At 40.9% G+C, this 20,520-nt stretch overlaps 1 long non-coding RNA gene across 3 annotated transcripts in view; it reads right to left on the reverse strand.

Annotated features, from left to right (window-relative positions):
* Nucleotides 1-20,520, reverse strand: part of LOC141566997 (uncharacterized) — a 66,339-nt gene that overhangs the window by 31,370 nt on the left and 14,449 nt on the right. For all 3 annotated transcript variants that reach the window (XR_012490027.1, XR_012490025.1, XR_012490026.1), the window contains one exon: nucleotides 5,214-5,275. This is a non-coding gene — a long non-coding RNA (uncharacterized LOC141566997). The remainder of the gene's footprint in view (nucleotides 1-5,213; nucleotides 5,276-20,520) is intronic.

Consider the following 20,520-nt stretch of genomic DNA (forward strand, 5'->3'; position numbering starts at 1 on the left):
AGTGACCTTTTCTCTTAATCAAACCAGCTACCTGGGACCTATCAGGAACATAAAAGTCTACTGGATGACTTTTCCAAGAGCTAGGAATGTGTGGTTTAGGAAGTGAAATGTGTGCCTTGGTCACTATCGGTAGTTTCTGTCATTTCGAAGAGGAGAAGGAGTGTCCTGGAAAGGCCTTGTATTGTCGCCTTCGTATTTGTAGAAACACGTGTGATTCGATTCATATCTTGGGTATCTGTGAGGAAACAGATTCCCAGAGTCCTTTATCCTCAAGGGGACAATTTTTAGGCAATGGTTCAAATAGTTTGTGACAATGTGCAGATGGGCCGTTCGTTGGCCAGGGCCTCCAGTGCTAAGACGAATGAAGCCCGGCCACATGTGTGGATGTTTGTGTCCCATCCTTTATCAGGGACATTCTGGCTCAGGGATGGAAAGCAACACCCCACTGAGCTCCATCACATACGGTGCACAAATGGCAGAGCCATTCACACCGTCAACAAACTCCTATTGCTGTTCATTAGCTCATCCCAAAGGGCTCCCGGGTCGCCTAGGGGTCTGGGGTGCTCCTCCAAGCACCATGGCTTCTGACGAGGGACTGGAGATAGGGGAGGTGACCCCCCTCCTTCAGGTGGGATGTGACAGCAATATGGTTTCTATGCTATGATCTATGACACACGGACAGAACCTGCAGGAGACTAGACCCAGGTAACTGGAGATACACCATTTTTTTTAGGTGAGAGACTATTGTTAAAATGTCAGTTCTCTCCAAATCGATCTATAGATTTAACACAACCTCCACCCAAATCCTATCAGGCTTTTCTGTAGGTGTTGACAAGTTGATTCTAAAATTTACACGGACAATCGGATTTAGAATACTCCTGACAATTCTGAAAAAGAACAAAATTAGAAGACTCACAGCACCTAATTTCATGACGTCCTCTAAAGCTACAGTGATCAAGACAGGTTGGGATTAGCATGGAAACAGACATACAGCTCAATGGAACAGAGTAGACTCCATAACTAGTACCACACATATTACCAGTTAATTTTTGACAAAGGCACCAATGGAGAAAAGGTAGTCTTTCAACAAATGCTACTGGATTAGTTGAACAACCATATTAAAATACATGAACTTTCACTCTTACACCATACTTACAGATTGACTCAGAATGTATCAGGTCTCCATGTGAAACTGTAACTATACAACTTTTATAAAACATAGAAAACCTTTATGAATGTGGATTAGTCAAAGATTTCTTATATTGGATGAGAAAGGATGAATCATAAAACATAAGCTTGATAAATTCAATTTCATTAAATGAAAAACTCCTAAAGATGCTATTATAAAATTTAAAATATATATACACTATATACTGAGAGAAAATGTAAGACATAAATCTGACAAAGGACTTAACACCCAGAATACAAAAGGAACTCTTACAATTCAGTAAATCGAATAATCCAATATTTTTAAATGGAAAATATATTTGAACACTTTCAAAAGAAGATATAGGAATGGCTAATAAGCACACGGACATGCTCAACATCTTTAGTTGATAGAGAAATGCAAATTGAAACCACAATAAGATACGACTGCACACCTATCAGAATGGATCAAATTCAAAACCAAAAATTTGAAAATACCAAGTTTTAATGAAGACACAAAACAACTGGAACTCACACACAAACTGTAACAGCACTCTGGAAAACAGCTTAATAATTTATTATAAAATTGACTAAAACTTAACATAAGATGCAGCAATCTCAGTCCTAGTTACCCAAAAGAAATGAAAACACATTCAAAAGCTGTACAGAAAAGGTTTATAGCAGCTTTTGCGTAAGTGCCAAAAGCTGGAAGTTGCATCAGCTGGTTAATAAATTGTGATGAATCCATGTCATAAATTTATATCCATATCATACCATGAAATAGAATCTCAAAAGGAATGAACTGATTAACAGAACAATATTGTAGAAACTCAATTTTATGTTAAATGTAGTAAGTCATACACAAAAGCATGCTTCAATTATGATATTTCCGTTGTACAATTCAGTTTATGTGACATTTATGATGTCCCACATCTTCATCATAAATGTCACATCTGAAAACCTCATGTTTGCTCTGTAAATGGTACAACTTTGTGGGGGAAAAGTCTAGCAGTTTTTTAAAAAACTTAACACACTATCTCTTCTGTGTTACCCTTCTAGGCATCTACCTAGGACAAGTGAAAACCTAAGTCCATGAAAATACTTATACAGGAATGGTCAGCAAGAATGATGGAGTAAGGAAGGACCTCTGAAAGTTCCCCTTACATAAAAGTAATGAAAAAATTGGCAGAAATAGAATTGACTGTTTTCAGAACTCTGGAAATTAACCAAAGGCTTGCAACAACCCAGGGAGCGTTTAGTCAAGAAAAGCAGCTGAATCTTAGTAAGAACAGTGAAAACTGTGGTTTTGACTTAGCCCAGGCCCATCTCCCTCTCCCCAGCTCAGCAGCAGCCTTAGAAACTGACAGTCTGCGTTCTCCATACTGAAGGAAGCAGGACAGAACCGAAGAAGCTCTTTCAAAGCCCCAAAATAGAATCATTACTGAGCCAATCACCTCTGGAAGAATCCTCTCAACACTTTACCATCCCCGTGACCTGAGGCAGTTCCTAATAGTTGGGGCAAATAGTGAGCTAACGAAAACCTTTAGAAGGAAAAGCCGAGGAATGAGCCACCTTCTAGGGCTTCAAAGACACGAATAAGTTGAAAGGAAAAGGATGGGGAAAAAATATCACGCCAACAATAATCAAAAGAGCTGGAGTGTTCATACTAATATCAGACAACAGACTTTAAGACAAAAATCGTTGCCAGACACAGAAAAAGACATTTTAGAATGATCAAAGGGTCAGTCCAACAGATTTTTCCATTTTACTGTATGTTTGAAAATTTTCATAATGTTAAAAAGGAAAGAGACCTGTGAAGCATAGCAAACAACCACAAAACCATAGAAACATGTCAAACTACATCAGCAGCAAAAACCAGAACAGGCAAATCTAATTTGTGATGGATAAAACATGAGAACAGTGGTTTGACTGGTTGTGGGGGAGACGAGGCTGGGGGAAAACCCCGAGAAGGGGCACGCTAGAACTCTCCAGGACGAATCTTTAGCTCGATAGGGGTTCAGGCTGCACACATACACTCAGATTTTGGAACTCAGTGAATGGTTCCCTTAAGATATGGCATTTCAATGTATTAAATTATACCTCAAAAAAAAGGAATACCCATAAACAAATATTGAGTTCCTGTTAATGACATGTATGCTGGAGTATTTGGGAGGACATATCTTCAACGTACTTTGACATGCGTCAAAAGAAAATGTTGGATGGAAATTTAGAAGACTCGCACTTTAATTTCAAAACTTACTTCAAAGCAACAGTAGTCAAGACAGTGTAGGGCGGCCGGATGGCTCAGTTGGTTAGAGCGCGAGCTCTGAACAACAGGGTTGCCAGTTCAATTACCACATGGGATGGTGGGCTGCACCCCCTGCAACTAAAGAATGAAAATGGCAACTGCACTTGGTGCTGAGCTGCACCCTCCACAACTAGATTGAAGGACAACGACTTGGAGCTGATGGGCCCGGAAGAAACACACTGTCTCCCAATATTTCCTAATACAATTAAAAAAACACACACAAAACAACAACAACAACAAAAAAGACAGTGTAATGATGGCATAGGGATAGATACCTAGATTAATGGAATTCCAATGTAATCAATGGAATGGAATTGAGAGGCCAGAAATAAGACCTTTTGTCTGTGGTCAACTGGTTTTCAACAGGGTGCCAAGACCATTCAATGGGGAAAGAATGATCTTCTTTTCAACTAATAATGCTGCACAACTCCCTAGTCACATAAAAGAGAATGAAACCAGACATTTGCTTTCTGCTTTATGCAAAATTAGCTCAGAATTGATCTAAGATCTAACTGTGAGAGGCTACAGCTATCGAAATTTTCAGAGAAAACCCGTGAATCAGCGTGGCCTCAGATTTGGGAATGGATTCTTAGAACATTAACAACAAACAAAAAGATTCACTGTATTTCATCAAAAGTAAACATTTTTGTGCAAAGGACACTATTAAGAAAGTGAAAAGAGCCTACAGGATGGAAAAAAATATTTGTAGTTTATATATCTGACAATGGACTAGTATCTAGAACATATAAAGATCCTTACAACTTAATACAAAGTCAAATAACCCAACTTTAAAGTGAGCAGGTTAGTCATTAGGGAAATGCAAACCCAAACCACAATGGGATACCGCTTCATACCCACTAGGGTGGTGGCTGCAATGAAAAATGTCAGATAATAACAAGTGCTGGTGAGGATGTAGAGAATTTGTAACCATCACGTGCTGCTGGCAGGAATGATTCAGCCACTTTGGTAAACAGCCTGGTTAAACAGAGTTAGCATATGATCCAGCAATTCGACTCCTACCCAAGAGAAATGAAAACATATGTCCACGCAATAAACTGTACACAGATGATGTTTACAGTAGCATGATACATAATAGCCAAGTTTGGAATCATCCAAACTGAGAGATGGATAAACAAATTGTGCTACATCCATATGATGGAATATTATTCAGCCCTGAAAAGGAATGAAGTAATGATACAGGCTACAACTTAGATTGACCTTGAAAATATTGCACCAAATCCAAGAGGCCAGTCATAAAAGACCACATATTATATGACTCCATTCTCATGAGGGATGGGTGAGCTAAAGGGTACAGGGCTGTTTGAGGTGATGAAAATGCTCTGAAATGGTGGTGATGTCTGCACGTATCAGTGAATATACTAAAAACCACTGAATTTACGCTTTAAATGGGTGAATTGTATGGTATATCTCAATGCTATTATTAAAAAATAACAGATAAAACACTATTCAAAATCACTTATTCTATGATATAAGTATATTTAAGAATGAGTATTAAAAAGTATTGAAAAGAGCTGATTTGTGAGCAGAGGAGTAATGGAGGAATGTTCTACTTTAATGTATTTATTCACTTTTACACTATTATTTGTTAAACAAGAGAACAAAAACCGTAAATGAAATTAAATAAAAAGCAAATGCCCAATACCTCGCAGACACTAAGTACTTGTGTCATCTTTTGCTCTCCAAGAAATTGAGAAAAGATGTGGCCACTATGCAACGTGACAATAAAAACGCAACTCACCTAGAACGTGGTCATTTTCTCCTCCTTTGTCTGGGGAAGGCCAGAGTCATGAGAAGACAGACCTGGAAAAAGGATAAAAGAAGTCATGAGAGAAAGGCCAGGAATTCCACAGCTGATTGACATCTTCGAGAAAATTAGAAAAAGGCGCCCCTTCCACCAGCCAACCCAGCCCCTGTGGCTTGGTGAGCAGAGTCTGGGCTGCACTCCCGCTACCACTAGTTCAGCCGGACCCGAACAAACTGCACAGCTGCGTCTAATTGTCCAGCAGGCTGCTCCTTAGAGCTCCCAGGCCTGCCATCCCCAGGCCCAGAAATGTGGGAAGGGGAGGCAGGAGAATGTATTTTGGTGCTGGGACCAAAATGCCCAAATTCATATCACAGTCATGCTACCAACTGGTCAGATAACTTTGGCTGAAGTGGATTCTGTCATCTGCAAGTTGAGGACGACAATGGTGCCTAACCTCCTGGGGTAGCTGTGAGGATGAATGTGAGAGTGGAGAAGAGCTGTTATAACTCTGCTTGGAAGGTGTGGGGGGAAACCCCATGTCCTGGCAGCTGCACAGAAGCAGATGCTATCCCGCTGTACAAAGCCATCTTTGCAATGTGCTTGGAAGATGCCCGAACATCAGACTTTCATCTTTGAAAAATGTGAAATTCTGGCTGGCAGCTTTACCTATTTGTTGCCTAGTAACTTCTCTGACGTTCGTATTCGTTTTAGAAAAAGGAATATTCACTTGCTGGTGACTTTTCTTCCTGAAGCCAGAAGAGGCTCAAACGCTCATCCCCTTTCTCCCGCGTTCTCTGGACTAAGGAAACCTTTGACTTTTCTTCACTTGTGTTAAACAAAAACTTTGTGAGTCTCTATTTCATTTAACAATACTTTAGTGATGACAAAATCCAACCAAGAGGTTTTGGGAGCTTATGTGTGTGAGGCGGGGCTCAGGGCCTGGCACGTGAGATGAACTCTCCATAGAGAAGGATTACGATTCCTGTTGCTCGGACTTAACAGAAGGGCAGGTCGAGTTCCCGTGAGCTCTGACTCGAGCCTGTGTCACCGGGCTGCTCTAAAGACAAGTTCAGACGAATGGGGAACATTCTCATGGCATCAGTGAAAGAAAGGTGAGAAGTGGATTAGTTTCCTACGGCTGCTGTAAAACACTTAGCACAAACGTGGCTTAAAGCAACACAAACTTACTCTTACGGTCTGGATGTCAGAAATACACAGTGAGTCTCACTGGGCTGAAAACAGGGCGTCGGCAGGGCTGGTTCCAGGGCTCCAGGCGGGAGCCTGCTTCTTGCGGCTTCTAGAGGCGGCTCGGCGGGTCCTCCACCGTCAAAGCCCGCCGCCCAGCATCGCCTCTCTCTGACCGCCCGCCTTCCCTTTATATGATCCGGGTGATTACATTGGGCCCACCTGGTTACCCCAGACTACTACGCTCCCCACCTCCCTGAATTTAGTCACATATGCAAAATTCCTTTTGTCATAGAAGGAAACATTCCCAGGTTTCAGGGATTGGGACCTGGACATGTTGGGGGGTGGGGTGGGGCAGTATTCAGCCTTCCCTAAGGAGTAAGGGACACCGAAAAGAGGGAGAAAACGCCCCCTACCGGATGGCCGCTTGCCAGCTAATGAGACGCAGGGAAGGACGTGCTGGTTTCCGGGAGCCCCATGTAACGCTGACAGGCACTCTCTCTGTGCTTCGCTGCCTCATCATTATAAAAGGAAGATAATCGTAACTTCCTCCCAGGGTGTTTGTGAGGCATAACTTAATAAAATGTAAAACACACAGGACAGTGGCGGGCACGCGGTAAGCATTTGAGACATGTCACCGGTCGTTGTTAGTTTCTCTTCCTATTTGGTCTATACCTTCACAACCCTTATTATATCCTCTCTCTCTGGCTCCAGGGTCGTCAGATGCCTTCTGCTCAGTAACTGGGAATTACACGGACATGTGACAATTTCAGGAAAAACTCACCAACCAAATAAGGGTTTGGCGCGCCTTTTCTCAGTTTTGTCCGTAACAATCAGGCAGGTCCCTTTTCTAGCCCCAACTTTCCAGATGTGGCCTTTCTTGAGTCCTTAGGTCCTCTCACCCCTTTGTTCAGGCCACTGTCTCCACCTGGGTGGCCCTCTTTCCCTTCATTTTCCTGGACACCTTTCACGTGCCCTTCCCAACCCTACCCAGGTGTTGCCTCCAGGAAGCCTTCCATCGTCCTCCATGGATATTTTATTAATTAACCTCCTGTGTTACCTGAGCGGGTACAGGGGACTGGAGATATGAAGCTGAGAGGTGATTCTTACTCAGCTTCGTATCGCCAGCCCCTATACCTATGAAGGGCAGAATGCACAATGAGTGAAAGAATGAATGAACCCACAATTGGATAGGGGCCATGTGGAGAGTTGAGATTCCCAGATCAGGGGACTGGAGTGCAGCAGTTTCATTTTCTGGGCACTTCCTCTGGGTTTCTTACCGTAGCTACAATTCTCAAGCATCTGGAGGACATCTCTGGGATGTCTCTGCTGACAGTAAACATTTCCTGCTGAAGCCCTGCTCTGGCCACCTGCTCCTCCCCGCCTCCTCCCCCAGGAAGTTCCTGCTTTAGAAAAGCCCCTTTCTGTTTACATTTGGGACACTTGCAGATTTCTGAAATGGGAGCACTCTCCCTATTGGATGTCTTTTTGAATGATCTCCTATGGAAATCCAAATGTGTTATTTGACAGACAGGGCTCATAAGTTAGAAGTGCAGCCAGTCTCTGTACTGACACTTGGTGTCAGTCAGCTCAGTGTCAGATGTCCCATTAGACAATAATAAACCCTTTGCTGGGGCGTTTCCATGTGACCCAGAGGGCGCAGCAGCATCCATGGGTTTTTCCCCCCCTTTTTTGAGATCTATTTGACATACAATACTGTATAAATTTAAGGTGTACAACATTTGATACATTTATGTTGCAATAGGATGGCCATTGTAGCTTCAGCTAACATCTCTATCTCGTTACACACACATCATTTCTTCTAGTGTTGGCAACAGTTGAGACCTAGTCTCTTAGCAAATTTAACGTTTATAATAGTTTTGTCGTCTGTAATCACTACATCATGTAGTAGGTCTCCAATACTATTTCCCTACTAGTGAAAGTTTGTACTCCCCAGCCCCTGGTAACAACCATTTTACGATTTCGATTTTTGAGATTCCGCATATAAGAGCTATCAGATCGTATTTGCCTCCCTCTGACTTATCTCAGCACCATGTCCCCAAGGTCCATCCATATTGTCGCATGTGGCAGGATTTCCTTTTTTCTTCTCATGACTGAATAGTATTCCATTGTATATATACACCACTTCTTTATCCTTTCATCTGTTGATGGACACTTAGGTTGTTTCCATATCTTGGCTATTGTGGATAATGCTGCAGTGAACATGGGGGTGCAGATATCTCTTCGGTAACCTGTTTTCATTTCCTTTGGATACATACCCAGAAGTGAGAGCCGCCATGATGTTGTGCAACAGTTTATAGAGTCCCCCACTGAGGACCCTACATCTGTCATAGTCCCCCAGTCTGAGCAGGTTTGAGTGGAGCAATTCCACTGCATTCAACACAACACAGCATGTGCTGAGGCTGGAGCAGCTCAGGCAGCCAGTATCTAGTTTCAGCTTAGAGACAGGTCCAGGCAGCTAGGATGTGTGATGTCAGGAGTCCAGACACGCCAGCTGCTCTTCTTGCCAGACAGCTGTGCTGCAAGTCTAACTAAGGCTCTCTCAACAATATGCACGCAGTCTGGAAAAGCATCCAGCTCTCTGGTCAGGCATCTGATTTCCCAAGAGCTCATTAGCAGCTAAAAACTGCTTCTGGAAACTCTGAAAGTGTATCTGGAGATGGCCTCTCTTTTCATGTTGCCTCCCTTTTCCCCCAGAGGCTCAAATAGGCAAGACTCAGCAAAAATCATCAGTTACAGAGACTTATTCTGTTCCTAAAATTCAAAGAGTTTATGTTTCAACCACCACCACCACCAACCGGCAGCAGGTAGTAAGGGAGTTGTGACCTTAAACACTTTTTCTTTGCAGCTTTCTGTGACTGGGGTGATCCCTCTAGTGTTTATAAAGTTATAAGCATATACACATTTACATCAATTTTTATCATATGTCTAGGTGTAGGAGCCACAAAATACAAAGCCATGCTCTTAAAAGTCCTCTTTTCCCTCATTGCAAGTGAACGTAAAGCCCAGACGCTTAATCCAGCATTTACAAGGTTAACAGCTGGAGAAGAGGTTGTGACAACTCAGTTTTCTACCAGGAAGCTCAGTGTTTCCCTCCTGGCGGCCCCTCCTTTTCACTCTGGTTTATGTAAAGCTTTGTTTCATGCGGTGAAGTCTAGAGGAAACCTGTCCAGGCTTCCAAGAGTCCCCTTCCTGTGAGCCACGCAGGACACACCTAATGCCCCCAGCAACAAGCTGTGACAACACGTGATGTGTGGTTGCCAGGAAAGCCCATTAGACACTCAGTGTCCAAGACTTTGATGGCAAGCTGGTCATCTGCTCCAATTCCCAGTGCCCAGAAAGCAAGCCGGTGTTTGGTATAAACCACATTAATTGTACAAACAGTCTGGGCTCAGTGAATCATCATTATCATATAGGGAATGGTGGAAACCCCACAAAAATCCAAGTTCCCAGACCTCAAGGTCATGAATATCTTTTACAGTATCTGCCCTCTCATTGTTTCCTTATATGAGACACAGAGAAATTTGGTATTGGGAGTGGGGGCGGGGGCGGGGGAGATGGGTTTCTCATGAACTTTTTGTCAGAATATGCTGGTATAACCTTTCCGGAAGACTCTTTGACAATCTGGACCAAAATTTAAAATGTCACAACACTAAATGCTGGTGAGGATGAGGACAAACGAAATCTCTCATCCATTGCTGGCGGGAATGTAAATTATCACAGATACTTGGGAAATAGTTTGGGAATTTCTTTGAAAATTAAAACTGCACTTACCATCTGCCCCCTGAATCACACTCTTGAGCATTTATCCCAGAGAAATTAAAACTTATGCTCATGCAAAAACCTGTATGTGAACATTTATAGCAGCCCTATTCATAATGTCAAAAACCAGAAACCCAAAGGTCCTTTCACAGGTGAATGGTTAAACCATCCGTAGTGCATCTGTACCATGGAATACTAATCAGCAATGAAAAGGAACTAACAAGTGACACAGACAACATGTTCGTGGGCTCTCAAGGTCATTATGCCGAGAGAAAAAAGGCACCTCCAAAGCTTACACACTGTACGATTCCATTTATGTAACATTTGGGAAATAAAATGAGAGTGATGGAGAACTGATTAGTGGTTGCCAGGGGTGAGGGATGGTGGGGAGGGAATGGGTGTGGCTATAAAGAACGGCATAGTTCTGTATGGATTGCAGGGTGGTTATATAAAATTACATGTCATTTTACGTGCACAGAACTACACACACAGACAGACACACACACACACACACACACACACACACACACACACACACACATGGGTGCTTGTAAAACTGGTGCAATCGGAATAAATTCTGTTACCACTGGGGTAAGCTGGGTGAAGGATGCCTGGACCTCCCTGCACATTTGAAATTGCCTAAGAAACTATCATTATTTCCAAGTTAGGCTTTAAAAATAAAACAATTTTAAGTGTGTTTGTCTTTTAGGACTAGCAATCTCAATTATAGAAATTGATCCCAAGGAGAAAACATGACAAATGCCAGGGGATGTAGACATAATAATGTCCCTGTGACACTATTTATAATGTTTAACACTGAAAATAAAGTGAGCATCCCCTTGCAGGAGACTGACTAAATGAAAGGATACATCCATTTAGTGAGTCTCTGTACAGCCAATGAAATAATGATGTCAATATGTATTGACAGGAAAATATGCTTTTATATTATTGAGGAAACATGTTATTAAAAGAAAAATAGAGGTAATGAGAGTATGTAATTTATGAAATTTTATACACTTACCTTTTTTTAAATTCTTTCTTTTTAATTATAAGGAACTTTTTGAAAACACAGTAACTTAAAGATAAATGGGAAGCATGACTTTAGGATCTTTCTGTAAGTTCTATAATTGTAAGGGTTGTGGAAATATAGAATTACAAGTATTCTTCATACTTTTGGGAGGAATGGACTATACAATATGCCACGAAACTTATGATCTCATTGAAAACTTTGGGATTGATTTGGCAAGTGTTCCATATTTAAAGGTTAATAACTAGAATAGAAATAAAGCTTCATGTTGAATAACACAAGGTGCAACCTGGACAAAGACAAAACATGTACTATGTTGCAAGTGGCTACACCTCTAGCAAAAGTAGAATGGAAGCTATTGCCAGCTATAACTCAGCGGGATAGTTTTCAACAGTTGCATTTATAACTTTGTATTTTCCTAATAATAAAGCTGACTACCTCACATTATATCTTAAATCTATACCCTACCTTAGTGAATTGAAAACAAAATAGATAAAAGCAAAACCAACCAAATGTACAAACCATCACCACTACCACCAATACCAACACCAACCACAAAACATAGAGAGGTATGCTTATTTTTGCACATATGTCACTTAAAACAGAATTTTTTATTTTCTTCCCCTAATTTGAATGCTATAAATTTTGAAGGAATTTTCTTCATCGGTTTGTTGATATTCTGCCTCTGTCTGATACAACTATTTTCCCATTTTCACCAGAGCTAGTGGAGAAGCTTATTGACCAAGGATATGCCAATCAGAAGAATTCAGACTAAAGTTTGACTCAAGTACTGGTGACCAAAAAAAAAAGAGAGAGATGGAGTCACAGAAGATAAGTCTGGGACTGTTAGCAGTAGCTGTGAAGGAAAGGTACATACCATGTTTCCCCGAAAATAAGACCTACCCTGAAAATAAGCCCCAGTTAAGACTGTCAGGCAGACGGACGCATTTAGTACGTTATGACGATGTTCCAGAAGAAGATGACATACTGTATTTGAATAAATGTAGATTGTTGTACATGAAAAAATAAGACATCTGCTGAAAATACACCCTAATGCGTCTTTTGGAGCAAAAATTAATATAAGACCTGGTCTTATTTTTGGGGAAACACAGTAAATACCTGGCAGAGAAATGACAATGGTACAGGAAACAATCGTGCTTGAAGCAAATTCAAATTCTTGGCAATGAAAAGCCAAATAATATAAATGATGGAGTATGGCACACTGTGGTTGTGAAGAGATTTTTTTCCCTTTTAGTAAAATTTTAGACATTAAATCTAGCAGCTTAGCCTTGAGAGTAGTTCATTAATTAGCCCTGCCTGTGAAACTGTGTGCTGCCCAAAGTTCATATATCAAAACAAAAGCAAAAGCATATTCATATAACCTTAGAACTCAGAATCAAATTATAAAGCTTTTTATTGAGTCATTCTCTATCCTGTGAACTTTGTTAGTTTTCTTTATACTTTATTTCACATATAAAACTTAAATTACTTTAACAATATACAGGAAATAATAGCTTCTGTATGATCACAGTACAGTAACTCTTAACTCTTAAAATTGACTATAAGAAAAAATAGAATTAAACAAAAAGGACAATACTATTAGAAATTATGTGAACTTTTTTCAGGCTACCCTTCTGTTACTGTAACCATCTAAGCTTGAATTTTGTTTTTTAAGATAACCAAGGAATTAATTTAAGCTTTGAAGTAAAATTGTTGTACATTTGGTTGCATAAACAGGAATAATGATTGTTTTTGTTTGTTTCCTGAACTTAAAAAAGGGAGAACTCTTTCAAGTGCCTTCCTTTCTCAGTCTCATTATAACACTTTCCACCAGGTCAAAAGACTATGATTCCCTTTTCATCCTGTGATTATCATATATTTTCTTTTTTATTTTATTTATTAGTTTCAGGTGTACAGAGCAATGTAATAGACATTTACACCCTCACAAAGTGATAACCCCCCCATCTACTACCCCTCTGACATCGTATACAGCTGTTACAATTCCACTATATTACTGTGCTGTACTCCACATCCCATGGCTGAGGGTGCCAGAAAAATGTATACACATTTTAAGAAAGGAAAAAACTGTATTAAAATTGTAATACTCAATATATACCGATAACAAAAGACGAATACGAGTCATGTTTGACTTCTGCAATTACAAGATGTGCTCACTGTGCTTACCATCAGCGTCCAGACGCTTCTGATTATGGCGAACAGTTTGGTAGACTTCTGTGGTGAGCTGTAAGCTGTTGTAAAAGCACAGCAGAAGCAGGACTTGTTGCTGTGGAAGCCTCCCGGACCGTCCCTTGCGCACGTCACACACAGGACCATGCATCTCAGACGTGTCACGAATGCGTGCAGTTGTTAGGCGTGTTGCAGATTCTGTTGCAAACTCACGCCTCCATTGTTGCTGTACTTCCATGATGTTCTCGAATTTCAGATACCACTTCAAAATGTCTTGCCGTGCTTCCGTCATTTTCTTTGACTGTCCTGCCTGTCACATGATGACACTAGAATTCATTTGATTAACGCCATCTTTTGAGCGAAGGTCATACTACACATCGCTACCGTAATTCAATTCAACTTTGGAAAGTAATACATAGGCAATATCGCTTAAAATGTGTATACATTTTTTGGCACCCCAGTATATTTAATTATATTGTCATTCAATATTATTCTACTTCAGCTTCAGGTGTACAGTGTAGCGGTCAGGCATCTACACAGTCTCTGAAGTGATCCCCCTGATAAGTCCAGTGCCCATCTGGCACCCTACATAATCTTTACAACATTATTGATTATATTCCCCATACTGTATTTCATATTCCCGTGACTATATTATGACTACTAATTTGCACTTTCTAATCCCTTCACCTTCTCTCCCATCCCCACCTCCTCCCATCTAGCAACCATGAGTTTTTCTCTGTATCTCTGAGTCTATTTCTGTTTAGTTTGCTCATTTATTCTGTTCTTTAGATTCCACATATAAGTGAGATCATATGGTGTTTGTCTTTCTCAGTCTGACTTATTTCTCTTAGCATAATATTCTCTAGTTCCATCCATGTTGTTGCAAATGGTACGATTTCATTCTTTTTTATGGCCGAATAATATTCCATTGTATAAATGTCTATTACAAGGCGGAGCAAAGCTTGCAATTTCTCTCCATCTTGATCAGCATGAAGCACTACAAAGCAACACCACTTCAGTCTGACATGTAGTTTAGTTGCTAGCTCGTTTGGCAGTGGTACACTTCTGTTTAACATCCAACAGTTTTCTATGATTTTGCAACATAATCATCCACAGATTTGCATGACTCGGGCAGACATCAGGTAATACAGATGCAGCCTTCACGTTTTCCTCTCTCACCTGATTAGCTAAAACTCCCTGAGCAACTTCTTTCTGCTCACTCACCAGCCGGCCACAGCTCGCTGTCATCGGAGCCAGAGCACACAGCCCATCTTCAAGTCCTTGAACGGCTTTCATATCCTGATTATCAAGTTTGGCAGTCGTTTGATGGTAGTCTCCTCTACATGGTCAAATAACCCTTGGATCGAGCCTGCTCGTGGAATCAAAGCACTTAATGACCAATGATACCACATCATTAGGTCTATTCTGAACATTTATCCAGTCTGACAAAGAAACATTTTAAAAAGGCAGATGTTCTTTAGCATCTATTGTACAGTGGTACCTCGGTTTTCGAACGTAATCCATTCTGGAAGACCGTTTGAGTTCTGAAATGTTCGAAAACCAAGGCACGGTTTCCCCATAGAAAGTAATGCAAAATGGATTAATCCGTCCCAGACCTTTAAAATCAACCCCTAGAACTTCAAATTTAGCATGAATTTTACTATCTAATGAAACCATAGATCCATAAAATTTATGGCGTTCGTAAATCGAAATGTTCATCAACGGAGACGTTCGGAAACCGAGGTACCACTGTAGTTTCATCCTGCTGGGCAGTACAAGATTCCCTAATTTATTTTCCAATTTCAGCATCTGCGGTATCTGGGGCTACCTGTGCCACTGACTTGTGAAATGAGGTTAATAAGGATTTGTTAGTTATTCCAGGCATCTCAGGAGAGAGCACCAATTCAGTGGAGGCTTTCGTCTCAGTCTTTTCTGGTAAAGAATCCAGTCTTCCCAAACATTCCCTGTAACTATGTCTGGTTAGGCACTCCAACAGCAGAATCTTGGCCATGACTGAAACTGCAGTTCTTAAATGAGTAAGTTTGAACTTGATGTCTTCTATGGATTGCAGGTAATTCAAATAAGTATTTTCAAACTTGAAATGCAGCTTTGGGTAAGAATTTGAACCGTCCTCCAGATTGGCCATGATTGCAGCCCAGCCTTGGTGTGGCTCCTGGACCAGATTTCACAGAAAGAGCTAAGGTTCTTGGCAACTTCAAACATTTCCACTGCAAGCTGTGTCCTTGAAGCAACAGTGTGAAAAACTGCAGGCATCATAAGAGACTCTTTAACTTTTATTTCCATGTCATTTTCTGTTGAAAAGGTAGTTTTAGGAATAGCAGGTGGAAGTTCACATAAGGTCACTTCTTTGTTAAAAAAGAAAATTGGATTTGTGTCCGTCCCAGCACTGTCGGCGCACACTCTTCTATCTGCAGCCATGCATTCATTCTCCTCCTTGACCGCCAGCACCTGGCGCTGAATAGCAATCTTGTACTTGCTGTGAGTGCATGCTTAAGGTCTGTCACAGTTTGTACTGTACATTTAGTGTCAAATGTTAGGGTAGTTCCAGTGTTAACCAGAAATACAACTTCATGATGATTTCTCTGGATTGTATGAGCTTACACCTCACACTGATATGGTTATGTCAGGCACTGTGAAAAGAACTACCGTGTTTCTTAAACAGCAGGTTAAAACTGGCTTATGTTTGCTTTGCTTGATATTGGCAATTGAATGGCATTACTGGGTAAACTCCGGGAACTGACAGCACCTCCTTCCCCACCAGTGGCAAAGCAGAGCCGGCAACCTCTGGCACCATCTTTCCCCACGGACTCATTCTCAGCGGTGGCTACCAACTGCCCATCCCGCACAGCCAACCAACACAACCGCTGGCGGCCTGGTACCTGCTACGGCCCCGAACTCCGGGCCTATACACTTATCTTTTAGCGTATATGCACAGAGAACCACCTAGAACAGTACTGTCCAATGGATCTGGGATGACTGAAGTGTTTCATAGCTGCGCTGTCGAATGACATGACTTGCCACGTATGACTATTGAGCACTTGAGAAATGTGGTTAGTGTGACTGAGGAACTGAACTTTTCCAAAATTTAAATTTGAATAGTCACACATGGCCAGTGGCTGCCATATTGGACAGTGCAGGTCTCGCCTCTTTACTGTCTCAACATCCACTTTGAGGTCTGGTAACATCTGGAACTGATTTGTGTGTGCAGTGTGAGACTGAAGTCTAGTTTCATTTCTTTTCTATGTGGGTATCCAGCTGCCCATACCATTGATTGAAAGGGTCCCCTTCCCTCCACTAGCTTTGCAAGTGGCTCCTTTGCTGTGTGTCAGGAGGCCACCCTACAGGAACTCTAGCCTGTTTCACTGGTCTGATGTCCATCGTTTTGCATTACCACTGTTTTAATAACTGTATTTTTAAAATCGGTTTGACATTTGTCTAGTTGTTCTAGATTGTCTTCACTGTTCTTGGCCCTTTAAATGTCTACGTACATTTGAGAATCAGTTTGTCATTTTCCACACATACCAAAAAACCCTGTTTGGTTGTTTATTGAGATTGTATAGCATCTCCAATTTGGAGATAATGATATCTTTTTATTACATCTCATTCAGTTAGGTCTGCAATTTCTGTTTTATTGTTTTCTATGTTGAAAACATGTCTTTCATTAGACTTAGTCCTGGGTATCTGATACTTTTAATTCACTTATAAATTATTTTACTTCGCATATTCTAATCATTGGTAGTATATAGGAACACCACTGAATTTTTATATTGGCATTGCGTGGTGTGGCCTAAATTTACTTACTAATGTCTTATTTGTAGATTCTTTTGGATTTTCTACATACATAATACTGTCATCTGTAAATAATGACAGTTTTCTTTCTTTCTAATCTTTATGCTTTGTTTTATTATTGTTTCCTTGCTAAAATCTATAATTATGGATAGAATATGATAGTAGACATTCTTATGTTATTCTTGATCTCAGGGGATTGCTTTTGGTGTGTAACTATGAAGAATTCTGTTTGCAGTGGTTTTGTGTGTGTGTGTGTGTGTGTGTGTGTATGTGTTTGTACCACCTGTCAGACTAGTGAGACAGGGATCCATGAACAGTTCTTGTGAGCTGGGTATAGTGTCCATTGCTTGACATGTATTATGTCATTTATTCACAATATCTCAAATATTAGCATCATTTTACAATGAGGAAACCAATGTGAGACGTTCATTTACCTGTGTAAGATCACACAGCCATTAAGTGGCCACACCAGCATTGAAACCTCAGCAGCTGGATTCCATATCTGTCCTCGTGGGCACAACACCCACGTCCAGATGGTTTCACTGGAGAATTTTACCAAAACATTTAAAGAATAATGAGCACCATTCTGCACAGTCTCTTCCAGAAAATGGGAAAAGGCCAATATTATCCTGATACCAAAACTAGACAAAGGCACGGTGCAAAAAAAAGGGGGTAAAAAAGAGAAAACTACAGACTAAATAAAGTAAAAAATTGAAGCAATCACAGAAATTTGATTATTCAGTGTGATAATGGCTTTGTGGTTTTATAAAAAATAAGTCTGTATTTAAGAGATGCCTATTGAAGTAGGTAGGTGTGAAATGATGTATCAGGGTTTGCTTTAAATTATTTCAGCACTTAAGATAAAAAGGAAAAAGCGATGATAGATTAAGCAAGTGTGGCAAAATCCTGACAATTGTTGAATTTGGGTGATGAATACATGGAGGTCCATTATATTTTCTCCTTTTGAGTAATTTTGAAATTTCCATAATTAAGAATTTGGGGTCGGCCCGGTGGCTTAGGCGGTTGGAGCTCCATGCTCCTAACTCCGAAGGCTGCCAGTTCGATTCCCACATGGGCCAGTGGGCTCTCAACCACAAGGTTGCCGGTTCAATTCCTCGTGTCCCGCAAGGGATGGTGGGCAGCGCCCCCTGCAACTAAGATTGAACACGGCACCTTGAGCTGAGCTGCCGCTGAGCTCGCGGATGGCTCAGTTGGTTGGAGCGCATCCTCTCAACCACAAGGTTGCTGGTTCGACTCCCACAAGGGATGGTGGGCTGCGCTCCCTGCAACTAGCAACGGCAACTGGACCTGGAGCTGAGCTGCGCCCTCCACAACCAAGACTGAAAGAACAACAACTTGAAGCTGAGCAGCACCCTCCACAACTGAGATTGAAAGGACAACAACTTGACTTGGGAAAAAAGTCCTGGAAGTAAACACTGTTCCCAAATAAAGTCCTGTACCTCTTCCCCAATAAAAATAAAAAAAAAAAGAATTTGGAGAACTTGTTCAAATCCTACTACTTGTGTGCACTAGGGCAATGGTTGTAACTTCCCTGGGCTGATTTCCTCAGGTTACAATGGGAATAACATTGCTTCCCTCATTGAGGCTTAAATACAGTGACAATGGTGGCCCTATAGTGTCCTTCAATGGACGTTAAGCTCCCTTCATTGGACAGACATACCCATCCTCTGAGAATGGGCAAGGCATTTAATAAAAGAAAGGAAATCTTATTTTCCTGGAATTTGTTGAACGGTCCTCCTTTTGGAACAGAAGGTGAATGTGAAAGAAAAGAACCCGTAATACTAGGCCTGCCTGACTGTCCTGGACTGAGCATAACCTGGCGGGAGGTGTAACAGGTAACCCGCTGTGACTACTGGTTCCTCCCTCCCTGGACCATTTACTCACACACCCGGTCCCTGAAGGTAACTTTCACTCTCATGACTGCCTCCAGCTCCAAGACTCTTGTCATTCTCACCTCTCTCCCTATGCTTTTGATTCAAATCCTCTGTTCTTTCCCTTTTCTCCCCAGTGTAGTCACACTACATAGACCCTAATGACCAAGGAGAGGAAGTTCCAGAAACCAATGTGGAAGGATTCTTATTGACAGTTATCTGATTTGACTTTTAAAAGCAAGACTTATTCACATCTGGCTGGGACCTGGTGACCAAAGTGCTCCCAAAACTCATTCTTTCCAGCAAGGATCCCACTCTCCGGAGCCTTGATATTTCTAGAAACATTCACTTCACAGACACTGCACAATAAAAGGAGGTCTCCAACCCTGGAGGAGCTCTCAGTCCACTGAGCTCTGCAAGTTAGAGAACAAACAGCACTAGCCACGTCTACCCTGCTTTAAAACCCACCTATTACATCCTTAATGAGAGTTTATGTATTTATCGACTCCAAGATTATGTGATTCCTTTTAACAGTTCTCTGGTGAGATTCCCCATATTTTCATGACCATATTAATAGCAGTTATTTTTAAATTCACATTTGGTTACTCCAATATCTGGATCACCTATGGGGTCAGTTTCCATCATCTTTCCCTGTGTTTTGGGTCATATAATCTTTATTTTCCCTAGACAGACTAATTTTGGTTTTAATGCCAGACGTTGCTTATAAAAATATGTGGAGGCTTTGTGTATCTTTGCCCACAGAGGATTTCTTTTCTTCTGGTGAGCAAGAGGCTGTTTTAAGCCAGTCAAGATTGCATACCCATCATGCAGGAGGGCTGGGGAAATGAGCAGTCTCGTGGACTTTGGGAAAACAGCTGCCCAGTATACACCAAATCTAAAAGTGGTTACATTTTTTTAAATTAAAATTTATTGGGATGACAATGGCTGTGTTTTTTTTTACAGCACTAATTCTAGATATTTCTTCCAAGAAATCCAGCCTGGAGATGGATGTTACTGTTCTAAACTTCTCATTGAACGGCTGTTCAGAACACAGACAGCAGTCAACAGTATGATACGGGGTAAAACACAATCCATCTGTACACTGGAATACTGCACAATTAAAATATTATAGATCAATAATGATAGAAAATATGTCCAAGATGTTAATGAGAGAAGAAAATCAAGTTACAACATATCATCCTAGTTTTGCAAAATCAAATAAACCTGTACCCATAAGCAGATACCCTAAAAAATGTTCAATAAAATATTGTTTACATGTGTCCCTGGTGTTACTTGCATTAACGCTTTTCCTGAATTAGTTTGCTTGTTTAAAAAGCTCAGGCATTATTTTTAGGAAAAGTCTAATTTTAATCTGAAAAATTTTTTTCCAAATTTATTTATTAGTTTCAGGTGTATA

The sequence above is a fragment of the Rhinolophus sinicus genome, linkage group LG11 (genome assembly GCF_036562045.2).
Source record: "Rhinolophus sinicus isolate RSC01 linkage group LG11, ASM3656204v1, whole genome shotgun sequence".
Lineage (NCBI taxonomy): Eukaryota > Metazoa > Chordata > Mammalia > Chiroptera > Rhinolophidae > Rhinolophus > Rhinolophus sinicus.